Genomic DNA, 23,714 nt, shown 5'->3' with positions numbered 1-23,714 from the left:
TGTGATGTCCAGCTACTAAGTCCCTCCCCGGTGTCACCTCTGAATTGGGTAAAAGTGCTTATTATGAACCCCCAACTTCACGTATTAAAAGCGAGGCTGTTAAAAAGTCTACTTTTATTTTTTAAAAAGATTTTATTTATTCATTTGAGAGAGACAGAGACAGTGCGAGAGTGAGAGAGAGAAAGAGAGAGCAAGCACAAGCAGGGGGAGGGGCAGAGGGAGAGGGAGAAGCAGGCTCCCCACTGAGCAGGGAGCCCCATGCGGGGCTCGATCCCAAGACCCCAGCAACACGACCTGAGCCAAAGGCAGACGCTTAACCGACTGTTCCACCCAAGTGCCCCTAAAACGTCTGCTTTTAAAGGCTTTTGTTTTCCTTCAAAGTCTGACAAGGAAATCATCCTCTTGCTTATTTTGCCTAAAAAATAAAGATAGAAAGTACTTGCTGAAAAGAAGCTACAAAATTTGAGACCTCTCGAGAATGGGATTAAAAAAGAATGGGTCTCACGAAGAGTACCTATTCCAGGCTTGAGAAGTTGAAGGAAAAAAGGAAATTGGTTCAAGAAAATATTATTATTCGAGCCACAGCCATTCAGTTGAAATGTCTTTTTCTGAATGCAAGATCGGTGTGTACAGATGCGCCACGTGACCACCTGTTTCTGCTGGTCCACAGGTGGTGGTGCTGTAGCTGCCACTGCAGACCACGCCCCCTTGGGGGGCACTCAAGCCTCTCAGTTCTTTCTTCTGATGCCTTGGGATGTGACTGCTCTCTGCCCACTGGTCCCAGTTCCACATTTTCAAACAGTCTTCTAAGTACAATTTCAAGACAATGCTCTTTCCTGCCACATAAAAGTGTTCTGCTAATTTTCCCTCCTATGTCAGTTCTCAGCATCAATGTGGTTGTCTTAAACCATGTCTTAAACACATGGTCTCCTGATCTTAATATTTCTTATAATAAAGGCAAGAGATTCATTTAATGCTTTCCTAGAGTTATCAAGTTACATCAGAGTAAGAATTCAAGTATTAATGAATAATTATAGTCCTAGTCACATGAACCGTCTGAGTATTATCTCACCTGGTAATGAATATACAGAGCCTTCGGGTAGGAGAAGAAAGGGAAAGAAATGTAAGAAAACTGGATCAAGCTTTATTAATAAAATTAGCAGAGGTTCTTGGAGGGTCAGAAGTATTTCCTCCACAGCGAAAGAAAATAAGCCAAGGCCACCAGAAAACACTCAGGAATGGACATCTAGAGAAGTCAAATAATCTCCTTGGTAAAACAAGAGGACTTTCATTCAATTGGTAGAAATACTTCAGAGGTTTTTTAAAAAAAAAAATAAATTCAATTTTCTGAAATTTCGGAAGAGGCTATAGCCTCTAATATGTGCATACGGTTCAAGAATCTACAAATGTAAAAAGATCTATTAATGGTAAGAGGCCTCCCACCACCTCTGCTCTCCATCTGCCCAGGACCCTCACCCTCCAGTTAGCTACTGAGTCTGGTTTGCTGGGATTCTTCCACAGTGTCTTGACGTATACATAAGCAAGTAAGAATAAAAAGATTTCCACCCTCCTTTAAAAAACACAAGTGGTAGTTCACTAGACATAGTATTTTGTCCTATCTTGCTTTTATCATTTGACAGTATCTTAGAACTTGTCTTAATGGGTCAGTTTCCTTGTTCTTTTCTAAGGCCGCATACCAGTGCACTGAATGGATGTTCTATAATCCATTTTACCGATCCACACTGCAATAAATGCTAATACTACCTTGGCCTCTGTCATTCCAATGCTGGCAAGTATTTCCAATTGAAAGAGCATTTGATAGGCTGCTGTTACCAGGAACACAGGGTATCCTGAATCTGAGGAGGCTAGCAAGGATCCTTTTTCTTTAACTTTCAACCTCTCCTTCATCAGAACCTTCCTCATCTGTGTTCTCTCTGTCCACCATCCTCAACACACTCCACTGCAGCTAGAGGCAACATGACCAGAGGACTTCTTGGGTAACAGGGAAATGGATCACAGATATCCCTGAAACCATTAAGCCTGGGTGCCCAGGAGATGGGGCACCACAGGGGAGTCTCACATAGCCAGGGGAGGAGAACAATTTTATCTACAGCTATTATTCAGGTGTAGATGCCCCAGAGATCAGAAGTGAGGGCCAGAGAAGTCAGGGTGGAGATGAGTACTTGGGAGCTGGTGCCTGGAAATGATGGTTGAATCGAGAAGCAGGAGCTCCAAAGGGAAGAGCGAGGAGCTGGAGAGCCACGTGCAGGGCCAGGAGGCAGCGAGGAAGCAGAAAGGCAGTAAGAGGCTCCCCTCAAAGGAAGGGGAAGATGCTGTGGCCATGAGGATGTGTCAACGGTGGCATATGCCACAGAGAGGTGGAGGAGAATGGAGGCGAGGCAATGGATAGGAGGTTAGAAGCCATTAATAAACTCGGGCAAGCAGTGTCACTGCAGCGCTAAGGGTAAAAAAGCCAGACTGCAGGATATAATGAAAGACAGATAAAAGTTGTTAAATAAAAAAGCATGCCTGTTCAAATCAAGAATCTGTTAACATGCTGTTTTAAGGAGCACAGAACTACAACTGCCAGGTGAGAGGACGCTGACCTGGAGGAGGGGACAGCTGACGATGATGACTTCCCTGCCTAAAAAGAGACCCCACGGGGAGCCATCCTGCGCAGAGAGGCAAGCCGGTGGCCGTCTGACTCGGAGGCGAGGGTGATGGGACAAAAGCGAAGTGAGTGGGGACGGACTGGAGGCTGCAGTGTGCCCAGGAGGAGGGGGTTCTGGGAGACAACACAGGCCAGTATGCTCGGAACAACAGGTGAGAGTGTCTGGATTTTTAAGAGTTACTAACCCCGAAATGAATTAATTGGCGCTGTATCAGAACACAGTGAGAAGGACCCAGCAAACAGGGGAAGGGCTGTTGAGGGCTGGGTGGCTGCGTTCGGCCAGGACAAAGCCTGCTGACTTTGGATTGGCCCCCTTTCCCCCTGAACTGCTCTTGCTTCTCTCAGTCTCTTTTATTTCCCTGTTTAAAAGGCACTCATTCCTTAACCCTAGAGGCAGATTTCCTGGGGGCTTCTTTCCACAGAAGCAGGATTTCTAGGCTATGGGGTCCATGTCCCCTTTATATGTGCACTTCACCATAAGCCCATTTTCTTTTCTTCGAGGCAACAGGTCTTACGGAGCTATCCGTGGTTCTGCAAATGTGGAAATGGATTCATGCTGGCTCATGCTGACCAGGATTGTTGAACTTGGCCTTCATCTCCTTGTTAAAACTGCCCTGGCTCACTGCTGCCATCATGGTCCCTGCTGATTTCAGGCCCTGTGACCTTGCCGGTGCCTCAACAGCACACCCACCCCAGCAGGACTCCTGGGGCCCTCTGTTATTTCCCTCTGGGGGCCACGTGACATCAAAATGTGCCCTATGTGGGTAGAGAAGTGTTCACAGCAGGGCCTAGTCTTGGAATCAGACTGCCAGCATGAGCCGGGTCCTGAACCCCCCCCGAGTTCCTCCCCCACTGTCATTTGTACCCCTTAGCCCCTCACTCATGACAACCCAGCCATGGCGGTCTTTCACCCATTCCGGGTTTGTGCTCACCTCAACGCCTTTGTACTTGCTCCTCCCTCTGCCTAGAATGTCCTTGCCCTACAGCCTCAAACAGCTGGTTCCTCCTGCTCATCTGGATGGCAGCTCAAGCATCACGTCCACAGACGAGCCTCTATGGAGCGCCCCCCTAACGTGGGCCCCTCCCAGCACCACTCACGTTGCCCCCATTTGTTTTCCTCATAGCCCTCCTCACCAAAGGTACGTCTTCCTCATTTGATTTTTGATTCATGGTGTATATGTTATTGCCCTACTCCACTGAGCTCCGTGACAGCAGGGTCCCTGTCTCCTTTGCTAATGTACCCTCAGGGCTTGGAACACTCAATATTCACTGAGGAAATGAATGGAAGGGCCCTTCAAGTCCCATCAGCCCGGCTCCCTCCACGCAGCGATGAGAAGTTAAGTGGCTTGCCCAACGTCACACGGCTGATCACCTGGTGCCAATCTGGGGACAGCAAGCAGTATGCTTTAGAGCAGAATCAACTGCTAATGACCAACCTAAAAGGTAAACACTGAGATTCAGGGAAAAATGCCCTCCACATGTAAACTGTGTGAAAATTTACTGTGACTCCCTAGAGCAAAAGCTCTGATGACAAAGTGGAGCAAATGTTCTCAGTGAGCTGACTGTTCCTTCAGGATCTGGATTCAGAGACTACTAAATGCCTTCCTAGGATTTACTGGTGAAAAGCCAGCAAGGAACAAACCCATTTTAGTGCCTCTCCTAATAAATGGTATTCTTTTAACATGCTTGAGAGCACAAAGAATCCCCTCAAACATGTGTTTGTTAACCTGTTAGAATTCACTGCTTCAAAAAGCATGTCTCTCTAAAAATGAAACGTGCCTTCTGCTTCTAACCCTAAGAAATAGTAGCTGCATTTCTAGCAAGAAGTAGAAAACTGGGGAAAAAAAAGAAAATCTACCTAACAACTGTTTCAGATGCTGGACAACAGGCAGGGCAGGACCATGTTCCCAGCATGAAGGGGACCAAGCATGGTGAGCCCAACGACGTCCCAGGCTTCTGCCTGGAGGCCATTTCCACACTGTAGGTACAGGCAAGGGACAGCCCAGCAAAAGTCCTAAAATCAGGAGGAGCTCAGGAGGCTCTAATTTGTGGGGTGGGGTACTGAAAAGGAGGGAGCTCCACAGAAAGTTCCAGAACTGCCTAGGGATCCTCTTGAGTCCTTCTTGAACACCAATCTGAGTATGCACGAGGTGAAACTCCACAAGGTTTGGCAGACAACAACTTTTGAGGAAAAAATTACCTATAAGCCATATAATAGCCAAAGTGCACGTGGGGCTGGGAGTTGTCACCAGCCAGAGTGGAGAGACTTCACTGAACACCCCGGACACTGGATTGAGATCCCGGAACAGGCACATAACGGTAGTAGAACTAATCTAGCTCTAGAACAAAGGATACTCTAGAACTACACTAACAACACTTAAAAATAAGCCTTGAAAGGATCAAATTGATTTGCAAGTTAACAACTGGCTGTCAGAACAAAACTAACACTTTTAAAAGCGTACAAAACCAGTGCCCCAAAATGTAAAAGTCACAACATTTAGCAGCCAAAAAATTACAGACATGCAAAGCAAAAAAATCGGACCTATGATTAAGATTAAATCATTTAATAGAGATCTAAAAATGAGAGGCGATGGAGTAACAGAAAAGGACATTTCCAAAATGGTTGTAAGTCACCTCAGTGTGCTCAAGAATTTAAATGACAACATGAACATATGAATTTCACTGGTATGTTTAACAGATTAGATGCTACACAAGGAAAGATCAGAGAACGTGAGAACTATCACCGGATTCTATCCAAAATGAAGCACAGAGAGAAAAAAGAAAAACCAAACAGTAGAACCCAAGTGCCCTTAGGATGACATCAAACAATCCAGCATATGTATAATTTGAGTCCAAGAAACAGTGTGTGCATGTGTATAAAAAACATTTGCAGAAATAATGGCTCAAAGTTTTCTATATCTGGGGCTCCTGGGTGGCTCAGCCGGTTAAGCATCTGCCTTCGGCTGAGGTCGTGATCCCAGGGTCCTGGGATCGAGCCTCGCATCGGGCTCCCTGCTCAGCAGGAAGCCTGCTTCTTCTCCCTCTCCCACTCCCCCCGCTTGTGTTCCCTCTCTTGCTGTGTTTCTCTCTGTCAAATAAAATCTAAAAAAAAAAAAAAAAAAGTTTTCCATATCTGATGAAAACCAGAAGCTTACAGACCCAAGAAGCTTAACACATACCAACCAGGATAAACACAAAGAAAACAAAAGTAAGGCACATCATAATCAACCTGCAAAAGCTAGTGATAAAGAGAAAATCTTCAAAGTAGAGAGAGAGAAAAAGACCTACAGGTAGAACAACCTAACAACTGCATATTTATCTTTGAAAGTAGAGAAGACCGTGGAAAAGGCATGGCATCTTTAAAGTTCAGGAAGTAGGGGCGCCTGGGTGGCTCAGTGGGTTGGGTATCTGCCTTCAGCTCAGGTCATGATCTCAGGGTCCTGGGATTGAGCCCCACCTCGGGCTCTCTGCTCAGCGGGGAGTCTGCTTCTCCTTCACCCTCTGCCCCTTCCCACCACTCATGCTCTAATAAAATCTTAAAAAAAAAAAGTGCAGGAAGTAAAAAAATAGCATACAGCACACATGCAGCATATTTGTCCTTCAGAAACAAAGGAGAAATAAAAACTTTTCCAGACAAAAGCAGAGAAAATTGGTAGCCAGCAGACCTGCATTACAAGAAATGCTAAAGGAAGTTTTTCAAGGAAAATGAGAGCTGACAGAAGCTTGGACATACACAAGAATGCAGAGCACTGGAAGTGGTAAACATATGGGGAAAAGTGAACCTGCACAGACTGTAGCTAGGTTTAATTAACTACAAGTAGGAGGCAATAACTGGCTGCCTCAAAACCACACCAAACTGGGCGCCTGGGTGGCTCAGTTGGTTAAGCGACTGCCTTCGGCTCAGGTCATGATCCTGGAGTCCCGGGATCGAGTCCCGCATCGGGCTCCCTGCTCAGCGGGGAGTCTGCTTCTCCCTCTGACCCTCTTCCCTCTCATGCTCTCTATCTCTCATTCTCTCTCCCAAATAAATAAATAAAATCTTTAAGAAAAAAAAAAAAAAAACCCACACCAAACTAACCAGAGTGAGTAAAAACCACTCTGTGTGCACTACATAATACATGATAGTATCCTCAAGAAATCGACCACTTTCTGGAAAAATATGAATTCTCAAGGCTGATCTCGGACACAACAGAAACAAAGAGAAAGAATAACTGAGGAAAGATAAAAGTAAAGTTGAACAACTGCCTCTGAAAAGCGCTTTGGGACTGGGCACGGTAGGAGCCATGGACCACAGAGGAAAACGGCTTCAAAGTTCCGAGAAAAGGAGGAAATCTACCAAATTCACTTTGTGAAGAAGAGAATTTAACTCTGATGTCAGGACTTGACACTGATGACACAAAACAAAACCACAGGCCAATTTTACTTATGACTTGTGACACCACAGTGCCATTTTATTAACACCAAATAATATAAAGTGATCTATTTCGATTTTAATTCTAACAGACTTCCAATTGCAATCTCAGTGGCTAAGATTTGGCTGGAAGACAAGCTAAGAAATTTTTGAAGAAAATGAGTGAAATGCACCTTGCTAATTATATATTTATAGCTATTAAGGGCATGGTTTTAGTGTAGAAGATGACCAATTAGAATTAACCTAGGACTAGTTCCTATGATGATGACAATCTATGGCATTACAGATAAATAGAAGTCGGTAAGGATCATTCAATAAGTGGTAATGAAAAATCAAGTAGTTAATTTTCTTAAACAGTCTATGTCTTTACTCAAAATAAAACACAGAGATGAGAACAGAAAAATTCATTTGAAGGAATAAAAACGCCAAAACACAAAAAATTGATCTCATAAATAAAAAATGAAATGACCTTTTCTACCTACGGATTAGGAAACCTTTTATTTTTTTAAGATTTTATTTATTTGAGAGAGCGAGGAAGAGAGAGAGAGAACACGAGTAGGGGAGGAGGGGCAGAGGGAGAGGGAGAAACAGGCTCCCCGTGGAGCAGGGAGTCCAATGTGGGACTCCATCCTGGAACCCTGGGATCATGACCTGAGCCGAAGGCAGACACTTAACTGACTGAGCCACCCTGGCGCCCTAGGAAACCTTTTTAAATATGGCAGTTAGATCAGGACTGGTGACGAGCACACATACATAAATGGATACACTTCTGGAGAGTGATTTTTATAAGGTGTGTCCACCAACCTCTGCCCTTGTAATTCCACTCTTAGAATTCTATTTCTAACAAAAGAAAAAGAAATTAGATGAGGGCATGTTTTCACATATAAAAGCTATTCAAATAACTTTTTAAAATGGAAAAACTGTAAAGAGCCCTAACTTTAATAGTAAGGAAATGGTTCAATGACCAACCCATCCCCCTGACACATCATCAGGATGTTCATGAAGCCTGTTAACATCCAGGTCCATAAGTGTGTTACAGTAGCTACCATTTACATTATATGTTACATATGCCAAGCTTTTAACATAAATCTGATTTAAATCCATCGGGGGACACCTGAAAGTGGGGCTGTATCTGCAGATCTGTCTCTCAAGCTTGTGTTCTTTTACTTTGTTACTCCCAAAATTATACAGCACAGAAATGAAAATGAAAGATATCAAAAGGTGTAAGTGTAAAAAAAAGTGTAATCAACAATACTTACATGTGAGTTTATTAGAAATGCAAATATGTGAAAATGTTAGTAATGGCTCTTTCTTGGTGACAGAGATATGGGTGATTTTTATATTCTTCGTACTTTGTAAATTTCTACAATATACTACTGACGTCAGGGGAAGGACTACTTGAAAACAGACTATAGCAACCAAAATCCAGACAAACATTTCTGGGATATTATTTTTAAATAGGTAAAGATTTATTGTTATTTCTCTAAGTGTATTATAGTTTAGGGTTGTTTAATCCAAAGTTCGTAAACGTAGTATGTTGTTAAGGCAGTGATGGGTCTGAGTTGCAGGAAAAGTTAAAAACAAGCTGTTGCTTTCTTTAGTCTAAAGTTACAGAACAAGCACTACAGTGTCTATAGAATTATTAACCCTCCTTTACAGAGTTTAACATTTCAAAACACTGTCCTCCACATCTGCTAAACCTAATCCTATTTAGCCATACAAATGCCTACCATTTTATTCAGATTATATAATCTGCAAACTGAAATCATTAACAGAAAACTTTTCCAATGAACGTGGAAGTAAAAGGGAGGCTTTAAACATTAGTATCCCTTTTACCCATACCCTGTTAAATGAATGAACACTTTATAAATAATTATAAAAGTCTCTTTGCTCCACTTCCTTCAAATACAGGTCCCTGTCTGTAGGGAATCTCTGGGTCTAAGGCCATATATGCTTATTCTGAGCTGTCTTCATAAAAGACAGTAATGCATGGTCAGGGCTGCTATAATGTTTTGCTCCAACATGGCGGATCTATTAGGAACAATTCTGAGCATATTGCAAATTTCACCTTCTGTTTATGCCTGATTTTGTCGGGAGACAGCTGAATGTACGACCACAACTCAGGTGACCCTAGTTGGGCAGGAACACACAAAACCCACACCTCCACCAGCCACCCCCGCTTTCTGTGTGCTTTCAAGATGCCCCTTCCACTGCCTCACAATAACCCTTCCCACGCCCACTTCCACCAGCAAACTGCACGCCTCTTTCATGATAAAGTGCCACATTTATTGTAGTATTTATGTTTTTCTTAACCATTTCATATGTCCAACTATAGTACCACTTTTATTAGGGTCCTTCCTTATTTTTAAACATGCCAATGACACAGTTTTTGAGTGCTGGGCTCCCATCCATTTCCCACCTAAGTCTGGTGGTTTTTAGTGCATGATTTTGCATAGAGTCGTGATTTTCAAGAATGCATACGTTGCATTAAGCAGAACTGGCTGTAGGTCTTCTTTCCACTGCTCAGTATCAAAGTTATTCTTTTTGCCTCAGTCAAGAAAGAATTTATTCACAGTCACGTTTTAGACCTGGCCTTAAAAATAAAGCCATCGACTAACGATGTGCTTCAAGAGGCCGTACATAAACCAACAAGCAACTGCTCAATGGGGAATGAGGATGGAAATGTGTACAATCAAACTCCACATTCAGAGATCTTTGGTCTTCATTAGTCCAATCCTTCCCGGAAGAACTTCCTATGCCATGCAGGGGCTCCGCCCAAACGCTACTACTGTTGTCCTCACCCCACCAGAGTGGGCTTCCACAGCAAAGGGCCCCAAGGTTTCCGGAGCTGAAGGGAGATTCTCCAACTGGAGACAGCAAAGTGTTGTGTGTTTGTGTTCCAAAGCCTGTAAGTGTGCTCAGCTTTCTCTGTGTGATCCATTCCTTTTTTCTCAACAGCAGGTTGCTCCCAAATCTCTATCTCTACCCACGAATCCGTCTTTAGAGCTTCACGTTCACTTTCAAGCTAATTACATCCCTTTTTGTTTCAAAGAGCAATACCCGCCACCACAATCCTCCCCAGGAGACCTGTGTTTAAGGGCAATGGTACCTGAAAGGCCATCCCAGCCACCCTCGATGTGAGGAGCTCCTCCCCTCCCCTTCAGATCACATTGCTGGCCACAGCCACATCTTTCTCGTCCCACGTCAGGGGACATGTAGTCCTCACCTGTCACCCTGCAGGAGGGGTTAGGAGAGTGCAAATGGTCTTTAGAATCTGTCTACACTTGTTCTCCTGTGACTCGAAGCCTACCTAGACTCTCCCTGGTAGGTCCCTCAGGATTAGCCCACAGGACAGGTCCCTCACCACTGGTAAGATGTGCCTGACGACCACCTGCAGCTCTGGATTTCGGATTCAGAGATCAAGTGCAAGCTTACTTTTACATCACCACTGAGGCCCCTAAGTGCTGTGCTTGGGGATGCTTTATTTTTGTACAGTGTTAGGACAAACCCTAACTTAGAAATGTAAATTAGCCACTTAAGACATGGAGCCTCTTCATCATACACATTTAATGTAATCAAATTGAAATATAAGAATCGTTATCATTAAGAGTAAGTCTGGGGGTGCCTGGATGGCTCATCGGTTAAGCATCTGACTCTTACGTCAGCTCAGGTCATGATCTCAGGGCTGTGGGATCGAGCCCTGCGATGGGCTCTGCTTTATCCTCTCCCTCTGCCCCTCCCCCAGCTTGTGCTCTCTCTCACAAATAAAATCTTAAAAAAAAGAGAATAAGTTGGTTCAATTTCTTTCTTTTTTTTTTAAGATTTTATTTATTTGACACAGAGAGCACAAGCAGGGGGAGCAGCAGAGGGAGAGGGAGAAGCAGGCTCCCGTTGAGCAGGGAGCCCGATGGGGGACTCGATCCCAGGACCCTGGATCATGACCTGAGCCGGAGGCAGACGCTTAACTGACAGAGCCACCCAGGCGCCCCAAGTCTGTCCAGTTTCTGCTGCACAAACACATCTCCCTTGTCCTGTCCATTCCCAATGTTTGGCTATGCTGTGGATTCACCAGATTCCCTGCCTCCCCAGTGCCCAGCCCCGACCATGTATTCTCGTCATTACGTACTGCTGCTCCAGCCTCTGGACCCTGAAAAATAGTACAAGGAGCAGAGCAAATGTGAGGGAAGGCCAGACTATCCTTGGTGACCACCACCACACTTTCCACAAATGTGCTGGAAACCACAGCAATGTTCTCCCAGATGAGCTACTTGCCCAGGCCAGGCGAAACTGCCAGTCATTCCACGATCCTAATGCCCGAGGCAGGCGCGTTCCTATTCCAGCGGTTGCAGCGACTGTCGTCCACACTGGGTCTAGATGAGAAGGCCCCTTTCTCCTAACCATTTCAGTATGGGTACCCTACACCTAGACTGTTCATCAGCTCTGGGGTTCTTTGTCGAGGGGTAGACGGGTGGGTGCTGTATGACCTTCCCCCGTTCTACACAGCAGTGCTTTGCAAGCTCTGGGACACAAAATCCATTTCGTGGATACCAATCAGTATTCCTGTATTTAGAAAAGACTAGGAGACACCAGAGACCGTGGCCTAGCGGCACCCAGGCCAGCAGATAACATGTGTGTCTTAACTGCAGCTACACTGGAGAAGTTTGGGAAGGCTGCTCAGACTGCCGAGCACCGTGCAAGCAGCAACCATCCAGAGAGAAAGCCTGGGCAGTGCTTCTGTGCATGGCCCTCACAAGGGGTCTCCCTGACGGCCCCAATCGGGCCATGGTGTCGCCTGTTGAACCCTCTGGCACTTGTCACACTGGGCTGTGAGGAGCTGACTCCCCTGAGGAGGACACCTCTGTGCCTGGACCCCAGCATGGCACGTGACTCCTGGGTAGCATCTGATAAATGAATAAATCTGGGATCCAAGCACCCACCAATCTGATCTGCATGCTTCTGCTTTCTCAACAGCGTCACCAAGGTCTCCCCTCCCTGGCCTGCTGCCACCCTGTGCAGCAGGACACTGGGTCACTGTCCTGACTTTGGCTAGAGACCTGCAGGGTCACAGGCCTCTAGGGTCATGTCTTCCCTCATGTGGCAATGGGAAGAAGGGACAGATGCATTATCACCCTGCACCCTCACATCCAGTTTGTTAATGCCTCCTCAGCCCTGCCCCTGCATTGCTCTGTTGATTTGCCTGATTTTCACAGTGATTATTCTGTATCCTGACCACTCCATCAGCCTCACTGCTCCCTGGCTTCTAGTTTCGCGACCATACACTAGCCACGGCCAACTCTTATGGCCACAATGGCTTTCCCCAAACCTTTTTATTGGGTATTTGCCCTGTAAGACAAGAACCAAAAAAACCCTCAAACTTAAAACTTATCAGGCGAATAATTAAGGTTTTCCAGAAGTTGGGGCTCTTTTGCATCTCTGACATTATCTCCTAAGAATTAATCAGGCACTCTGCTCCAGGTTCCAGGCACAAGCATTTGCATCCCAGCTATTTAATATGAGCGAGGGCCACGCTAGCTGGCCGAGCGGGTTCCAAAACTTTGTACTGAGAGGCTACTGGCACAGTATTAGCACTCAGAAATACTCCGAACAACTCATTCTCTAAAGAGCAAAAGAATACTTAAGAATGGAGGCTGCATAAAAGGCATTTTAGCCTGTGAAGCATACAAATTATTTCCGTGAAACTACTAAATAACTCACAAATGCTAGAAATATACTCAAAGCAGATGAAGGGAAAACCATGAAATGAATTAGTTAAAAAAACTGAGAGTACACAGAATTAGGAAGCATTCTGAAAATCAACAGAAAAAAGAACATAAGCTGTGGTTTCTTCAATTAAAATCATCCTGTGTAATAATTAACTTTTTGAAAGAACCAACCTAAAAATATTAGGTATGAAAAAGCAATGAGGAGACTTAAAAAGAAAAATACTATTTGGGGATAAAAAGTAGCAACTGATGAGACTATGTAACTTTAAATAACCTTTAGTTGATGCCAGTTTTCTAAAACCTATATGAGATCAGCCTGATTAAACCAAAGAATTCTGAACCAGGATATACACAACAATATAGTCTTTGATATGGGAATTACAATGTTTTGCCATTGGTAGCAGGGGTTCTCAACAGGACTAGGCAGTAGAATCATGAGGCAGGTTTTTACAAAATGCTCCTTGGGCCACATTCCCAGCTCCCAGGGGCTTCTGGGAGTGGAGCATTGGCGCCTTTCCCATGCGATGCTGACGCACACTGAGGGCTGAGGACCGTGGCTGCAGGGTAAATGGGTTTGGTGTCTTCCACTGATGTAGCATACTTGTGGTCTGAAACAGGACATTCAGGGTAACCCAAAGGGAAACGCCTAAGTCAGAAGATGGAGACCAGATTAGCAATAACATTTCCTCCAAATCAGAGGAAGGGTCATTAAAGTCCAAATAATTGAAACAAATAAGGAAATGGGAAAAAAGAAAAATAATATGTGATTCTTAGAAGTAAAGAACACTGGCAAGAATATAAGGAGATGCTAAAACAGATTAAAGAGGGGCATTAAGAAATGTATAGAAACTCGAAATACTCAAAGATATTCAACGTGACTGGTTTTTCTCCAATAACAAATTTAGTAAGTCAAAGGAAACAGTAAAAATCCAGGATCTGGAAACCAAAAAGGAGTTTTCAGGTGCTGGTCAATACAGACAAGATCCTACTGCTTTCCTCTTTAAAGACTGCATTTTAGGAAACATGCTCACAATGTCACAGTTGAATAGCCTCAAACAGCCTAATGGTTGGTTCTTGTATTACTTGGATTTATAATTTTTCAGTAATATCATTTAGGAAAGGTAAAATGTCCATATTCCACTTAATCACCTTCCCTCAAAGTGGATTCCCCATTCACTGACAACTCTTTCTTCTTATTCTTCACCAAAAGCAAGGGGGGAACCCCAGCGATCAATCAGACCACTCTCTCAGAGGGAGGTAAGAGGTCAGAGAAACAAATGGAGGCTGAGGGACCACAACGGACACACACAGGCTCATCCATACTTGCAGGGTGCAGTATGGGGCTTGTCACTAAATCCCCCTTTACAAGATGAAAACTCAAGATCCAGAGCTTAACAGTCTTGCCTGAGGTCACTGAGTGGTGAGGAAGCAGAAAGTGGAGATCACACTGAGGCCCGTGCACTCGATGCACAAATGTGGTCTCCATCATGCCCAGCTTCCTGCTGTGGCATAAAGATACACAGGGGGAAAGCTAAAGAGCAGAAGGTAAATGATGTAAATGAGTGATTATTGACAATGACTGTCTTAAATTTCTTCCAGAAGATGAGAAAAATTTCCAGTAATGTTATTTAAGACTTCACAGAGTTGGATTTTAACTGGCTCAAGTACTTTTTGCACATAATAAGTGCTCAATAAATGTATTGAAGATACCTCATAAAAAAACAGAATATGGACTATTAGGGTACTATGCTATTAGCAAAGAAACGGATGGCCAGATATAAATTCAAAGGACTCTGATGAAGGTTTGCCATTAAAAAAACCAAGATGGAAAAGAACTGGCTGAAATCAGCCTTTTAAGGGGTATACCAAGTTAAAAATAAGAAGTTAAAAAGAAAATAGACTGAATGCTGGAGGCAATGGAGAAGGCTTACAGGGGCTCAACAGCTCACCTACCTGCCTGTAACACCTAAACATCCAGTTTAGAGAAAGAGGAACGTAGAGGACCTTCCAAGGGGCCAGAGAATGTATTCTAAGCCAGCTGGAAAAAGAAAAAAATCAAGGGCTGTTATAATTATAACTCCCAACACATGTCTAATCCATTGCTTATTCAGTGGTAAGGGTTCCAAACTAGAGTCGTCAGGTTACTGGCACCAACCTGGGAGGAAGGGTAGAAGGGACCGCTTCCTCACAAACGGAGAAAATCACACCGTGAGTCTAGTCATGTGGGCAGAGAGAACGCTGGGGAGGAGAGAGCCCATGCGCCTGGTAAATGCCTCCTCGCTGCGCTTACCACACACCCGTCTCCAGGCTGGAACTTACGTTACCTACTAACTCTACCTACAACAGGATCGCCTGAGGTCGGCACCACTCTTCAGAGGAACAGTTCAGGTATGTATCATGCCGGTGTGATTATCAAAAGGAAAAAACCCACCATGTACACAATTTAAAAACTGACCTATAATTTGGTGAAGAAACTGGCTTTGCCATTTCACTTGAACCACTCCTGCTTTCACCCCAAGTACCGTGGGAAGTTGCTGGGGGGCAGCCAGGAAAGGTTCTGCCTGCAGCACCCCCAACTGCTCCCAGGGCATACCCACGACACCCAGAAGCAGTTCTGCCTCCACGGGTCATCTGTGGACTTTGTGCTGCAGAAAACTACATGCCACACCGTGGGGCTTGTTCAGACAGAAACGACAGAGCCCCACATGGAGCCCCTATCCAGCAGGCCAGAGGGCTACCTACAACCCCCTTCCACTCCCACCACCTGCCCGCCATAAGAGAGGAGCTCCTATTAAAACAAACCTCTCCACTATACGTTACCATCTCAAAATTCTTACTACCTAGCCAGGCATGGGAAGGGGCATTCTGATACCTCAGAAATAGCCTAATCTTAATTTTGCTTTTATGTATCTCTCCATATCTTTTGCAAAAGTCTCAAATAAAATATAAGCAAACAATTTAAAATATTTTTTTTATCGTGCATATATCAAAAATTTACCATTTTAACTATGTTTAAGGGCATTAAGTATATTCATACTATTTGTGTAACCATCACTACTATCCATCTCCAGAATGCTTTCCATCTTGCCAAACCAAAACTCTGAACTCATTAAACAAGAACTCTCTGTTTCCCAAAAACCATCATTCTACTTTTTGTGTCAGTGAATCTGACTACTCTAGATACCTCCTCTATATGGAATTGTATGAGTTTGTCCTTTGTGTCTGGCTTATTTATAATGCCTTCAAGGTTCACCCTTGTTGCAGCATGTGTTAGAGCATCATTTCTAAGGCTAAATGACATTCCATTGTACATATAAGCCATGTTTTGTTTAGCCATTCAGCCATCAGTGGGTATTTCTGAGTTGTTTCCAACTTTTTGGCTACTGTGAATAATGCTGCTATGAACATGAATGCATAAATATTGGAGTCCCTACTTTCAATTCTTTGGATAGTTCACCTAGAGGTGGAATTGATAATTCTATGGATTATATAGAAATATCTATATCTGTTGATATAGAAGCAGATCATTTGGTAATTTCATGTTTGTTTTTTTTTGAAATTATATTTACTCTTTCCCTAAATTAGTTAGAATGTGTTTAATTAGTAATTATAATCAAAGTCCTGGAGAAGATCCAAATCATGGACTGGATGGTGATTACTTCCACTTCAGTGCTATTTTTTGTTTTGTTTTCCTGAGATCAGAAACCAGAGAATACAAGGATGTAAAATCCTTTACATGTTGAAGAGGAGTTAATATAATCAAAGATACATTGCACAAAGATCCATAGCCAATTCTAAGGGGCTTAGTTTATAGACAAAACCCTCATAAGATACATCATTTGTTTCTTTTTATGGCCAGAAATTGTTTTCTGCTAGCCAATCTTGCAGTTTTAATGTACATAAAGTGGTCACGTGCTTCCCTGAGGTTAGGATCCAGGCCTCATCAAGCTTGTGCCTCTGGTTCTGAGCACTAACCTTGTTATTAAGGTCACTCAGAGTTTGCTGAATGACACTGTGACAGAAGGAGAATAAGAAGAACTTAGGGATTTTTGTTTTTTAGAACAGAAACACTCCAATAAGCAATGTCACTGTAAACTATGCAAACATCTACAATCAGTTCAGAGTATAACTAGAGGCAATCAAGTGTCCTTGGCCATGTTTTAAAGTTCTGAGGTATAAAGGTCAGTATTCTATAGCATTATTATATGCAGAATAATCCTCTGTTTTAATCTTCATTTTGAGTTGTGTTGAGCTCCTGAGAGAGCATTAATCTCTGAAGGGATTTGGATTCCTAAATCTAGAAAAGCAATGAAGTCCTTAATAGACCAAAGGAAATTTAGGCGTCCATCTTTACTCAGCTCTTCAACACATATGGTGATAATATACAAAGCTATCAGCAACCAACATTTTAAAATGAAAGTTAAAAACACTGAGGAAACTGAAATCCTTAAAAGTGAAGTATATTATTTGAAGAGGTTAATGGGAAACTTTATTCAAGCATGATCAATCTTGAATTACAAATGCAAATTCAAGCTATTAAATTTAGTTTTACTACGACACACCAAAACAAAAAATGAAAAATTACTAGCAATATAAATCCTATTATTCTAACTAAGCATATCAGGATAAGTTCAAAAATAAATCCAGTAAGATAGGTGATACTTTAAATTTAGTATATTTTATTTCCTCATTAACAGCTCTGACAATAAGTCAAATATTCGAAAGAAAAAAACTCACCGAAAATCTGTACACTATAATGTCACCTTGAAATACCAAAAAAAGGAATAGAAAATACTGAGATTCACCTTCCTCTTTTGTGCTGAGAATAAAGAAGGACTGGCAAGAAAAACAAAATATAAGAAGGGTAACAACTATCTACAAGGTATAATTCTCCACCAGTGAAATCTTATTACTTATTACATACAGAATTTTATTGCCTGCAATAATGATTCTGCCTTATTGACAGAGGACTGAATTCTCTCAACACTTTTCCTCATAATCTTTACCTTGACTTTTAGGAACAACTAGTTTCTGCAACTATTGCTTTAGGAAGATAATGAATCAATTACAATCTAATTTTTCTATTTTAATAGTGCATGGCCATTAATTTCAAATCCTAGATACTAAAGGAACATACTATCTTGCTTAGATACCTGTAGAGTATAACCAAATTTCTACTCCAAATAAAAGGAACTGTCGTGCTCCCACTTCATCTTGTACCTTCCTACAATAGCCCAGAAAGAATTGAGTGGGGGCGCCTGGGTGGCTCAGTTGGTTAAGCGACTGCCTTCGGCTCAGGTCATGATCCAGGAGTCCAGGGATCGAGTCCCACATCGGGCTCCCTGCTCAGCAGGGAGTCTGCTTCTCCCTCTGACCCTCTTCCCTCTCTCATGCTATCTCTCATTCTCTCTCTCTCAAATAAATAAATAAAATCTTAAAAAAAAAAAAAGAATTGTGTAAAAAACCAATAGAAATCTTCCTCTAGGAGAGGGGCAAAAGTGTGGAAAGAGGAGTCCTCTATGACTCAGGCATATAGAGACAACTGAAAGCTTACAGAAGAGCACACTGAGAAAAATCTTCCAGCAACCACAGCCAAGGCAAAACCCAAACCCAGCTCAACTCCTGAGTAAAATGACTCAATCCCCAACCCTAGCTGCCTGAGAAGAACCATGCTCATTTCTAGGTGTACATATTATTTATGTCAGTCGCTCCTGTTTTTACAAGATGTCCAGCATTCAATAAAAAATTATAAAATACACAAAGATCAAGGAAAAAATACAACTCATAGTCAAGAAACAAAGCAATCAACAGAAATAGACTCAGAGATAACCCAGATAATGGTACTATCATATAGGGCCATTAAAATAACTACGATACATGTAAAAGAATCTACTAGAAAAGGTGGACAACGTGCATGAACAAATGGGGCAATCGAGTAAAGACCAGAAACTCTTAAGAAAAAGTCAGTGCTAAAACTAGAAATAACAACAATCCCTGGAGAAGGGAAGAATCGGATTTCCAGAGTTGCCATATTGTTTTAAAAGTCCTGTTTTTAACAAGTCACAAGACATGCAAAGATAAAGAAAACATGACCCATACCACAGGGGGAAAAGCAGTCAACAGAAACCATCATTGAGGAAGCCCAGACACTGAACTTAACAAAGATATTAATCAGCTATTTCAAATATGTTCAAGAACAAAAGAAAATAGTATCAAAGGATCTAAAGGGAAGTATGAGAAAAACACCTCACCAAATAGTATCAATAAAGATAGACTATTTTAGAAAACTGAAATCCTTGAGTTGAAAAGTGCAACAGAAATGAAAAAAAAAATCATTAGAGCAGCTCAATAGTAGATTTGGGCTGGCAGAAGAAATAATCACCAAACCTGAAGATAGGTCAATTGAGATCATCTAGTCTGAGGAACGGAAAAAAAAAAAAAAAAAAAAAGGAAAAAGAATAGAACCTCAGAGACCTCTGGGACATCATTAAGTATACCAACATACACATTATGGGAATCTTGAGAGGACAAAGGCAGAAAAGAATATTTGAAGAAATACTGGCCAGAAACATCCAAAATGTGATGGAAAACATTCATCTGTATATCCAAGAAGCTCAAGGAATTCCAAACAAAATAAATTGAAAGAGATCCTCACCTAGACAAATCATAATAAAAATGTTGAAAGATAAAGACAATGAAAGAATCTTGAAAGCAGGAATAGAGAACCAATTGTGTCATGTTCAAGGACCCTTGATAAGATTAACAGCTTAATTCTCAGTGGAAATTATGGAGGTCAGAAGGCAGTAGAATGAAATATAAAAAGTACTGAAAGAAAAAGACTGTCAACCAAGAATCTGATATCTAGCGTAATAAATACTTGGAAGTAAAGGAGAAATTAAGACATTCCCAGATAAAAACAGAGATTCAGTGGCTAGCCGACCTATTTTATAATACATACATACATACAAAACTACTAAAGGGAGTCCTTCAGGCTAAAATGAGAGAACACTAAATAGTAAATGAAATCCACACAAAGAAATAAGACACTGACAAAAGTAACTAAAAAGATAATTATGGAAGACAGGGTAAATGTGTTTCAGTTCACAATTCTCTTTCATCTAATTTAAAAGATAAGTACATAAAGCAATAATAATAAATCTGTGTTGATGAGCATATAAAGTAAAATGATGGATTTTGTATGACAATAACAGCACAAAGGAGAGAAGAGAGAACAATGTAATGCAAGAGTAAAGTTTTATGTAAAAATGAACTTAACATTTTCATAGACTAAAATGTAAACTGTAATCTCCAGGGCAACAACTAAGAAAAGAGCTAAAAAGATATTGTAAAAAAACAATAAAGGAATTAAAATGGTACATTAAACAATACCTATTTAACATGAATAATGGAAGGCAATAATAGAGTAACAAAGGGGAAAAAAAAGGTGTGGGCTATCAGTAACTACAAACACTCAATTTAAAAGGCAGAGATTGGCAGAAGGATAAAAAGACCTGGTTTAACTCTATGCTGTCTATATAAGAAACACTTTATATAAAAAGACACAAACAGGTTAAAAGATTGGGAAAGATGCCTGGTGCATAAACGATAACCGAGAGAGGCCTGGAGTACCTATTCCAAAAGAGGCAAAAACAGACTTAAAACAAACAGGGGTGCCTGGTTGGCTCAGGTCACAATCCTGGAGTCCTGGGAAGTGAACCCTGTGTTGAGCTCCTGCTTCTCCCATTCTTGCTCACTCTCTCTCACAAATAAAAAAATAAAATTAAAAAAAATTAAAACAAATAGTTATAAGAGAAAAGGAAGGCTATTTTGTAATAATAAAGTGTGAAACCATCAAGAAGACATAACAGTTATAAACTTACATGTATCTAACAAGCAAGCCCTAAAATGAAGCAAATCTGACAGAAGTGAAAGGAAAAATAGACCATTCAACAATAATCACTGAAGTCTTTAATATCGCACTTTCAATATGGATACTGAACTAGATAGGACAGAAAATCAGCAAGGAAAGAAGACTAAACACCACTATGAACCAACTAAACCTAAAAGACATCTGTAGAATAACCTACTCAACAACTGTATGACCTACGAACACAATGGAACGAAATTAGAAATCAGTAACAGAAGGAAATTTGGTAAACCCTCCCATCAAAAAAGATCTCAAACTATTAAGCCTAAGTATCCACCACAGGAAACTAAAAGTCAAAAAGTAAACTAAACCCAAAGCAAGCAGGAAGAAGGAAACAATAAAATTGAGAGCACAAATTAATTAAATATACACTAGAAAAACAAGAGCAAAAATCAAAGAAGCCAAAAGTTGGTTCTTTGAAAAAAATCAATAAATTCAACAAACTTTTTAGACTGACCAGGACAAAAAAAATATTCAAATTACTATAATCAGGAATGAAAGAGCAAATAGCACCAATGACCTTACAAAAATAAAAAGGATTATAAGGGAATACTATGAACAGCTGTATGTCAACAAATTAGATATCCTAGATGAAACAGACAAATTCTTGGGGAGGGGGGTGGTGGGATGGGTTAGCCCGGTGATGGGTATTAAGGAGGGCACGTACTGCATGGAGCACTGGGTGTTATACGAAAACAATGGATCGTGGATCACCACATCAAAAACCAATGATGTACTGTATGGTGATTAACATTATAAAATTAAAAAATAAGTAATAATAAAAAAGAAGAAATAGACAAATTCCTAGAACAATATAAATTACTGAAACTGACTCAAGAAGAAATAGAAAATTTGAAAAGACCTGCACCGAGAGATTAAATGAATAATCAAAAAACTTCCCACAAGGAAAAGCTTCACTGGTGAAGTCCGCCAAACATATAAAAAAGAATTAAAACCAATCCTTCATAAACTTTTCCAAGAAAACAGGAGAGGAGAAAACACCTCCACACTCATTTTATGAAGCCACTCTGATACCAAAACCTCACAAGGGTGATACAAGAAAACTAAAGACCAGTATCCCTTATGAATACAGATCCCAAATCCCCCCACAAAATATTAGCAAGCTGAATCCAGCAGCATACACAATTGATTTATATACCATGACCAAGTGGGATTCACCTCAGGAAGGCAAGGCTGGGTCACTATATGAAAATCAATCAATGTAATAAACCGTAAGAAAAGAAGAGAGGACAAAAACCACATGACCATTTAAAAAAATACAGAAAAAGTATATGAGAAAATTCACTACCCTTTCACGATAAACACTAAAAAAACTAGGAATAGAAGGGAACTTCCTCTACCTGATAATGGGTATCTGTGAAAAATCCACAGCAACCATCATACTTAGTAATGAAAGACTGAACACTTTCCCTGTAAGATCAGGAATAAGACAGATGTTCACTCTAGTCACTTCTATTCAACGCTGAACTGGAGGTCCTAGCCAGGGCAATCAGGTAAGAAAATATGAAATGAAAGATCAGAAAGGAAGAAGTAAACTATTTATTTGCAGATGAGACGTAACTATAAATATAGAAAATCCTAAAGGAATTCACATAGATATACACAATTATTAGAACTAATGGATGAGTAGAGCAAGACGGTAGATACAAGATCAATATATAGAAATTAACTGTATTTCTCATATAGTAGCAATAAGAAACAAAATGAAATTAAACAATTTACATTTACAATAGCATTAAAAAGAATAAAATATGTAGGCATAAATTTAAAAGTGCAAGACCTGTATACTGAAAATAACAAAAGCTCACTGAAGAAATTAAAGATCTAAATGAAAAGACATTCCATGTTCATGTATTAGAAGATTTAACATTAAGATGGCAGTTTTCCCAAAATTGATCAATGCAAATCCCAGCTGACTTTTAATAGTAATGGACAAGCTGATTCTAAAATTCATGTGGAATTGCAAAGAACCCAGGATAGCAAATGATTCTGAAAAAGAACAAAACAGGACTCATACTTCCTGATTTCAAAATTTACTACAAAGCTACACTAATCAAGGCAATGTGGTATTGATATGTGAACAGACATATAGATCACTGGATTAGAATTAAGAGTCCAGAAATAAACTCATATATCTGTGCTGACTGGTATCTGACAAGGGTACCAAGGCCATTCAATGTAGGAAAGAATACTCTTTTCAATTACTCGTGTTGGAACAACAGAACAGCCATATGCAAAAGAATGAAGTTGGATCTGTGTAGTGTATACCATATATAAAAGAAGTAACACAAAATGGATCAAAGACCTAAATGAAAGGGCAAAATCTATAAAATTCTTAGAAGAAGAAGGGTATAAATCTTCCTGACCTTGGATTAGGCAAGGGTTTCTTAGCTATGATACTAAAAGCACAAGAAGACAAAGAAAAAATACATTAGATATCATCAAAATTAAAAGTATTTTTGCTTCAAAAGACACTATCAAGGAAGTGAAAGACAACCAACAGAATGTGAGAAATGTCTGCAAATCACATGTCTCAGAATGTCTTGTAATATCCAGAATATATAATGAGCTTGTAAAACTCAACAATTAAAAGACACACACACACACACAAAAACCCAACTTAAAAAAACAGGCAAAGGATCTAAACAGACATATCTCCAAAGATATGCAAATGGAAAATAAGCACATGAAAAGATGCTCAACATCATTAGTCATTAGGGAAACACACACCAAAACCACAATGAGATACCACTTCACACCAACTAGGATGTCTATTAAAAATGAAACAAAACAAAACAAAACAAAACCCCCAGCTATAATAACAATGACAAGTGTTGGTAAGAATGCAGAGAAAGTGGGACCCTCCTCCACTGGTGGCGGAGATGTAAAATGTTATAGATGCTTTGGAAAAGTTTTGCAGTTCAACTTTTAAACATAAGAGTTAATATATCACCCAGTTAT

The 23,714-nt window shown here is 41.0% G+C and overlaps 1 protein-coding gene across 2 annotated transcripts in view; it reads right to left on the bottom strand.

Annotated features, from left to right (window-relative positions):
* The window catches only part of CDYL (chromodomain Y like), a 171,456-nt gene that overhangs the window by 18,888 nt on the left and 128,854 nt on the right, over positions 1–23,714 (bottom strand). The window lies entirely within an intron of this gene.

This window comes from Eumetopias jubatus, unplaced genomic scaffold (genome assembly GCF_037043125.1).
Source record: "Eumetopias jubatus isolate StellerSeaLion01/CBP00866 unplaced genomic scaffold, mEumJub1_p1.0 scaffold_6, whole genome shotgun sequence".
Taxonomy (NCBI): Eukaryota; Metazoa; Chordata; class Mammalia; order Carnivora; family Otariidae; genus Eumetopias; species Eumetopias jubatus.
This window is presented reverse-complemented; position numbering and strand designations above follow the sequence as displayed.